Source organism: Portunus trituberculatus, chromosome 47 (genome assembly GCF_017591435.1).
Source record: "Portunus trituberculatus isolate SZX2019 chromosome 47, ASM1759143v1, whole genome shotgun sequence".
Classification (NCBI taxonomy): domain Eukaryota; kingdom Metazoa; phylum Arthropoda; class Malacostraca; order Decapoda; family Portunidae; genus Portunus; species Portunus trituberculatus.
Window position 1 is genome coordinate 20,879,754 of NC_059301.1, and position 8,232 is coordinate 20,887,985.

Here is an 8,232-nt window from a genome sequence, read left to right on the forward strand (position 1 = left end):
CGAGGAAGGGAGATGTAATGGGGAGGACGCAAGAAAGACGCAAGCATGTTATGAACCGTGTGTTAAAACTGCTTCGGTCTGCATTTCTCTTAGTCTTAATATTCCCGCAAAAACCTTCCCCATCTGGCGCAGCAGCAGCAGCAGCAGCAGCAGGCAGTGACTGATGCTGAAAGTCACTTGGGAGAATAAAACACATTCTCCCGACTCTGACTTTCAATCTTCGGGTTTTTTTTTTTTTTTTTTAGTTCCACGGACACTTCTGTTTCATATAAACGTCTGAACGCCAACTTTTTGCACCCATTTTTTTCACCGGCCTTTAACTAAACCTCAAGGTGGCTGAGGTGGTGGCGTCGCTTTACTGTTGGCTCACCTAAGGCAGCCAACAGTAAAGCATCCACACATTTCCTTTCCTACATCTTGAATGGCCAAGGAGCTTGAGGACACAAAATCTCAGAAAATAGTTACTCGTTTCTATATAGATTCATTCGTTTGAAAGGAGGAAAAACTCAAATACCAACACGCCCTTCGTTTTACAGCAAGTCCTTTCCTTCTCAAGCTAGTGACGAGCACGATGCCTTCGCTGCATGAAAGTCCGCAAGCTGCCGACACACTCACACTCTTGGGCACGTTCATTGCACTGCGTACTGGCACACGGCCCTCCACTGCGCCAGCCCTCTCCCAGGCGTCCCCCTTGCAATACGAGCAAACACACGCGTGACACAGCATGAATGACGCGGTGCTGGTTGTATAGTCTATAGCAGAGTAGTAGTAGTAGTAGTAGTAGTAGTAGTAGTAGTAGTAGTAGTAGTAGTAGTAGTAGTAGTAGTAGTAGTAGTAATGGAAGAATGAGGAAGAGGCGGAAAAGGAAGAGGAAGAGTAAAGGGAAGGAGAAGAGGAAAGGGAAGAGGAAGAAGAGGAAAAGGAAGAGTAAGAGGAGGATGAAGAGAGTTATGAATAGCAGTGTAGCAGCAGCAGTAGTAGTAGTAGTAGTAGTAATAGTAATAGTAGTAGTAGTAGTAGTAGTAGTAGTAGTAGTAGTAGTAGTAGTAGTAGTAGTAGTAGTAGTAGTAGTAGTAGTAGTAGTAGTAGTAGTAGTAGTAGTAGTAGTAGTAGTAGTAGTAGATGGAATAAGATGAAGAGAAATAGTAGGAGAAGGAAGAGGAGGAATATGAAAATTACAGTAGTAGTAGTAGTAGTAGTAGTAGTAGTAGTAGTAGTAGTAGTAGTAGTAGTAGTAGCAGTAGTAGTAGTAGTAGTAGTACTATACCACAATACTAGTAGTAGTAGTAGTAGTAGTAGTAGTAGTAGTAGTAGTAGTAGTAGTAGTAGTAGTAGTAGTAGTACCACCACCATTACCACCACCACCACCACCACCACCAGTATAAGTCGCCATCATGACAATAATAATCGTAATGACAATAATTTCCAAGCCGATGGAAGACAGAAAACATCATCGGCGGTGGTGGAAACCCGCAATCACACACCCACAGAACTGCCGCTCGTTTGTTGCCCCAAGGCTGCAGCACGGGCCAGGCAGGACGTCCGACAACACAAGGGGGGAAGACCAAACGCGTATGGGTGATCGAGAAGAAACCATCGAACTATTCATTACAAACCGTGAATGTGTTCTGGGGCGGAGCGATGCAGTCATTCACACACTGTCACGGCTTTCCTTCAGTGTCGGCATCTTAGCCTTATTGGTGGCGCCTCAAAGTTACTTCAATCAATCCCTCCCGTATGTTGTATTGTATAAGGTAAGGATGCGCGCTAATAAACTTCAGCATCTGTCTCTTATTTCAGTGTAAGTGTGCCAGTTGGCGGTGTTCCTGCAGCTAAGTTCTTAAAAGCAAGGTAATGACGAAAGGAGATCCTTCAAGAAGCAAACCTGTTGCTTTTATTTATACCTTGTAAATTGACAATGATGTTTTAGCTTTATATAGAAGAGAACACGGTACTCCAAAACCACCGGGTGAATAAAAAAGGTGAATTACTTCTCAGATACCACTAGAAAACACCTTTCCATCAAAATAAATCTTATATTCTTCCTGAGAGTTGAGGCGGCAGCAGTGGACGTGACACGGCTATCACGGGAGGGCCAAGCAAAACTGTCCAAGGTCGGCGGGGCAAAGGAAGGACGCCCGATGTAATGGCTAAGCTTTGGGAGTGCCGCGGGGCTGAGCTGTGTGTGTGTGTGTGTGTGTGTGTGTGTGTGTGTGTGTGTGTGTGTGTGTGTGTGTGTGTGTGTGTGTGTGTCCCAGGTCTCAAGCAGGTCGGCGGTAGGGCAACACGTGCACACAGTAATCCTTGCCTTCCCAAACAGGTGCAGTGACGTCACGCGCTACACTCCATCACTACAGCCTCCCCTGAAGACATCTCCGCGCCTGATGGACGCGGCCTCGCCCACCAAGGTCTACACACCCACCTTAGGCCTACGAGGTGTTGCCGCGCCCAGGGCCACCAACCCACCACCCAAAACAATGAAAAAAAGGTTCCCCTGCGGCAAGGCAAAGCAAGGCCCGGGAGGAGGAGGAGAAGGAAGAGGAGGAAGAGGAAGAAGAAGAGTGTACAGCGGTGGGTGTTGTCAAGTCACGTCACGAGGCCAGGTGTGCCTCGCCGCGGCCGAGGCTCCTCCACCTGCCTGCCTGCTGTAACACACACCGCCCCAGGCCTCATCCACCCTGGCGCCAAACACGCCCAATTACCGCTCACGCCAGTTCCTGTTCCCGACACCACCGACCGACGCTTGGACCGACTGTTTGGTGACCACAGACCACCACTTCGCCCGGTGAGTGTGTGTGTGTGTGTGTGTGTGTGTGTGTGTGTGTGTGTGTGTGTGTGTGTGTGTGTGTGTGTGTGTGTGTGTGTGTGTGTGTGTGTGCTATATACTCACTATACGGGAAACGTGCACAGTACACATAGCTAGGCAGCCTTTTACTGTATACTTAGTGTGCACATGGAGGTGAGCGAAGGCGTAAATCAAAATACCAACCACGCGACAGTGAAAACACACGAGAAATAATATTAAAAAAAAAAAAAAAAGATCCGCATGAACTTACTTACAGGAAAGAGAACGAATATCCACACGAATAGAAACACAACGAACACATACACAAAAGGACAAACCCACAAAACCATACATACACATACATAGACACACATAGATAACAAAAATCAAAACATGGACATACACCTGAAAGAAACACATATACATGAAGAAACTACAAACACGTCGAAGATGAAGGGAGTAAAGGAAACAAGGTGAGGAGAACATAGGGTGACAGATAATGAAAACAAGGTGTAGAGGCTGAACAGAAGATCAATTAGGTGATTTAGGAACAACAGGTGGAGAGGAGGCGGCCCGTTAACAGATGAGACCAAGAAGAATAAGAGATGATAGACAAACACCAAAACAGAGAAAAGGGTTGAAATAGGAAGATAAAGGAATAAAGATGGGAATGACGAAGACACTAGAAGCAAGAGACTAGAGGCAATAAGAAGAGGAAAGTTATGAAAGAAGACAGTCAGACGTGAAAAAAGAGGGATGGAAGGAAGAGGATAGTGAAAGGAACTAATGGAAAAGAGAAAGGAATGGAAAAGAAGGATAGAAGGAAGAGGATAGTGAAAGGAACTGAGGAAAAAGAGAAAGGAAGGGAAAAGAATGATAGAAGGAAGAGGATAGTGAAAGGAACTGAGGGAAAAGAGAAAGGAAGGGAAAAGAAGGATAGTGAAAGGAATTGATGAAAAGGAGAAAGGAAGGGAAAAGATGGACAAAAATAGGAAAGAGATTAGGAAGTAAAGAAGAATGGGAAAAAACAAGTAAAAGAAAAGATATCAGGGAAAAGATGGAGGAAAGAAGAGTGAGAGGACAGAGTGATAAAGAGAAGGAAAATACAGAAAGAGTGAGATTAGAACAGAAAAAGTTGAAGACTGATAGACAAAGATAAAGGCAAAACAGTAGAAATGGAAAGAAAGGAAGAAATATAAGAATAAAATAAATAAGAAAGAAGGAAGGAATGGGGTGAATGAAGGAGAGGAAAAGAGCGAGAAGACCATAGGAGATGTATGATAGGAGAGGTATAGAGGAAAGAAGGGATAGGGAGAAGTATGGGAAGAGGCTGAACTAATAGATGTGAGGGAAAGAAAATGGGGAATGAAGGAATGTGAATAAACTGAGGAAAGAAAGAGAGAGAGAGAGAGAGAGAGAGAGAGAGAGAGAGAGAGAGAGAGAGAGAGAGAGAGAGAGAGAGAGAGAGAGAATGTATGCAAGTGTATATGTATAAAAAAAATCAAGATGTATATTATAGAGAACAAAATACATAAACGTGTGTATATCAAAAGTATACATGAGAGAGTGCATATGTATACATCAGGCAGGGTGACGGTGTATACATATAGCTGGCGGTGGAGTATACGTGACATAAATTAAGACATAAATGAGACATATACATAATATAGGGGATATACATAGAGCGAGGTGACCTGCTGAGGAGAAAGCGGAGATGAACAAAGAGGAGGCGGTGAGGTATATATGGAATAACTCGCTGTGTATACATGTGACAGGATAACGGTGCATACATAATACATATACATGGATACATCAGGCAAAGTGAGGATGCAGGAGTGTTAAGGAGATGGGCCGCGTGTGGCAGGGTGGTGTATGGGAGGGTGAAGCGTGTATGGCAGGCAGGATACAGAAAGGGTGATATGGGCATAGCAACAAACATATACAAAAAATTGCACTAATAATAACTTTTTTGGCATTTTCATTAATTTCGGTGCATGCATGAGGCAGCGAAAGGGTTAAGGTAATCACTAGAGCCACAGGTGCCCCCACAGGTGCCCACACACGGCACACAGGTGAGGGGCCAGACAGGTGCACTGATGGGGCAGGGGGCAGGGGAGGAGGGAGGGGGAGCACCCTTCTCTCGCTCCTTCGCACCTGTTACACCTGTTGTAGCCATCACCTCACCTGGCCATCTTGTAATAACCACGCCAACCCCAAATTACCTCCCTCACACCGTAATTACGGCCGTCACCCAATTTCCCTGGCACTGGGAAGTGACGTCACGGATCCCAGCCCTTCCCCGCCCAGCCTGGGACACTCACACCACGACCAGGACCTCCACCACCAAGTGTGGCAAGTGATTGGTTGTGGAACCCAGAGGGAGAGGGTTTAAATGCCCAGGAAGTGAAGTTTAAATACCCGCTATCGTGTCATGCAGTGAATGAATGAGGAACCACCTCCCTCCGCCCCGACTTTGCACTTTTCGATCGTCTCTCTCGCCCAGGGCAGAGCACCCATGGGGTTCAAAGCAGTTCCCGCGGATTCTATATGTCTTCACGAACCCGTCACACACCTGCACACGTCCTCCAGGCCCCAAACACACCACCAAAACCCAAAAATTTCTTACCTGTGCACTGCCAGAGCCTGCGCCTCCTTTCCGCCATTTTGGAATGTGAATACGTCAGAGGACCTTGAGGAGGCTGCCGTTGCTCGGGGAAATTGTCTCGCCCACAACCATCGCTCAGCCGCCCCTCCCTTCTCCAGCCTGCCGCCGCCCTGCCGCCTTCCGCACATCACTCCAAACCCTCGCCCTCCATACTTCATACCTCCCATCACTCCACAGTACGATAAAAGTCAACCCCAAGCTTGCGGGGCGCAGGTGGCGGGTGCAGGGCTGGTCCGAGGTGTGGTCCGCAACGGGGCGACACAGGGCGAAGGCGAGGGAAAGATCGGGTGGCCGGGCAGCATCCAGTCTAGAGGGGGATGAGGTGATGTGGCCCAGAGACAGCCCAGCCTCGCCTCTCTCCTACCCCCCGAAACCCACATGAATTTGGACTGAGGGGGCCCTCTAATGCACGAATAATGCACTTAATACCCCTGGGCGCCTTCCCTGGGCCAAGCGCCCCATCCTGATCACAAAAACACACACCCGCGCCACGCCGACGAGCCTATGAAGTCGAATTTTCACACCCCGGCAATTTCCAAATTCCAAACGAGTGCGATTTTGGGGATGAAGGTATTTCTCTGCGTATTTAGCATCCAGAGAGCTCAAGTTTTGGGTGAAATGGCTGCGGGAATCCTGCGGCAGTGCCATGGTGGCCGCGACGCAGAACACAACTCTGAAACGCCCTCCTCTGCTCCCCATTTCAAATTACCATCATCCTCACACGGGCGTCCACCAAGCACCACCACAAGCAGCACAGTGTCTCCACCTCGGGCCACGAGCACACCACCACCCTATAGGCCTACTCTGGCACGCCGAGGCTCTTGTAGGCCTAATACACACACCCTTACCCCATCTCACACAACACACGCACATACATACACACACCCTGACAATACACGCATATACGCACCAAAAACGCACACACATACACAGTATATATAAATACACATACAAACACACCTTGCAAACATGCACATATCCACAATGACAACACACACCACACATACACACATGAAAATCTAGAAACAAACACAATTACTTGGTCCCATTCTCGCCTCATGCCCTGAACCTCTACCCTTCAACCCCCGCACTTGTGTTATGCCTGTCAGCCTCACGCACAAGAAACACTCTATAACAACAATTTCCCTCACTTCTAAATTGATCACCAGCATCGCAGTATCTTAGTTCTCTTCCCCGCCCCGCCCCGCACTGTGCCCCGCCCCATCAACCTCCCCCCTAGTGAACCTAAGCCCCCCAGGTGATCATTTAGTATACAGAAAGTAGCTATAGGGACTTGGGCATGTTTTTAAATATGTGCTTACTCTTTCAGATGATTCCTGTGGCTGGGAGGAGAAAATACGCAAGGGTTTGTGGTCCTCCTCGCCGTCCCAAGAAGCGTCGCCGCCTCCCATACACCTCTCCACACTCACACTGTTGGTGGATAATTTGACTTTTTTCACTTCCACACTTCCGTTTCAGTCCGCACATTGAGTCCACACTGCATCTGATAAGTTTCCTTCAGATGTGTGGAATTTATTGGGTTTGTTCCATGGTTTGTTCACTTTTTTTTACCACTGTACTTGTATATTTCAATGCTTCACTGAGGATCGCATATATCACTTTATGTGTTTATTGTGTTTCTTTCACTCGACTGCAAATAATAATCATTGCTTTACCTTTACCAATCAATCAATCAATCAATCAGTCAATGTTACTCTTACATATATTTGTCTTCTTATATGCAAACTTCCCGCCTTTTGGTGTGCTGAGTGTGTCTCTCGTGCACTCCTGCCATACATTGCCTTTCTTCTACCAGGAAACATTACACGCTGTCATGTCATTGTCGCCGCGTCACGTGCTGCCTGTGCCCCGCCACATTGGAGTCACAGCACCATCATATGTGAAGTGTTCCCTCGCCACCTTGCCTGATTTACATGTCTGCACTTCATCACTATGTGAAAAATTCTGCTCAGCGATGGCACACGGAACACACACACACACACACACAAGAGATAGCACATTCATTAAAATTTTGGTATTGTCCTCAACCATAATATTAATCAGTCAATATTCACTTTCATAAATTTGACTAAACTTCTCTTGGTATCAGTATTGCGGAAAGGAAAACCACGAGTATTCCCTGCCATGTACTAAATAATCATTAATCAGTCAAGACTAACCTCTTTAACATTTTCTAACCTAATCTAACCAGGATTACAGGACTAAACCCAACAATGACCCGCCAACAGTCAACCTCTAACTCACACAAGCGGCGATCAAAGGCTTTCTGAACGCACTCAAAAACACTGAAACACTAGACTTGTCAATCTTCTTACGCTAATCTCATAATCCAGGAGTTATACATTATGGAACCACTGGGCTTGCCCTCACAAATGCCACAACTGCCCTGTAAGACGGGGAGCTACCACCACACACACACACACACACACACACACACACACACACACACACACACACACACGATCGCCTTTCTGTGCAGGAGAAATGAAGACGTGGTGCTTGGATGAATGTTTGTTTACTTTAATTTAGCGGTGGAGGCTGCGGCGGCGGCGGCGACAGCAGGCATCACTCTAGCAGCCACCACCCGCCGCGTGACGTGACAAGCGGGGCAAGATGAGGACCACCACTACCACCACCACCACCACCACCGCAGGGGGAAGGACAGACAGGCAAACCAACCCAAGCAAGTCTCGCCATTGAGTACAAACTCCGACGGTCAAGTAATGTGTGTGTGTGTGTGTGTGTGTGTGTGTGTGTGTGT

At 47.2% G+C, this 8,232-nt stretch overlaps 1 long non-coding RNA gene across 1 annotated transcript in view; it reads right to left on the reverse strand.

The window, feature by feature from the left end:
- The window catches only part of LOC123520486, a 58,362-nt gene extending 52,918 nt beyond the window's left edge, over window positions 1-5,444 (reverse strand). The window contains exon 1 of the long non-coding RNA XR_006679266.1: window positions 5,412-5,444. This is a non-coding gene — a long non-coding RNA (uncharacterized LOC123520486). The remainder of the gene's footprint in view (window positions 1-5,411) is intronic.
- Window positions 5,445-8,232: the final 2,788 nt, after the last annotated feature.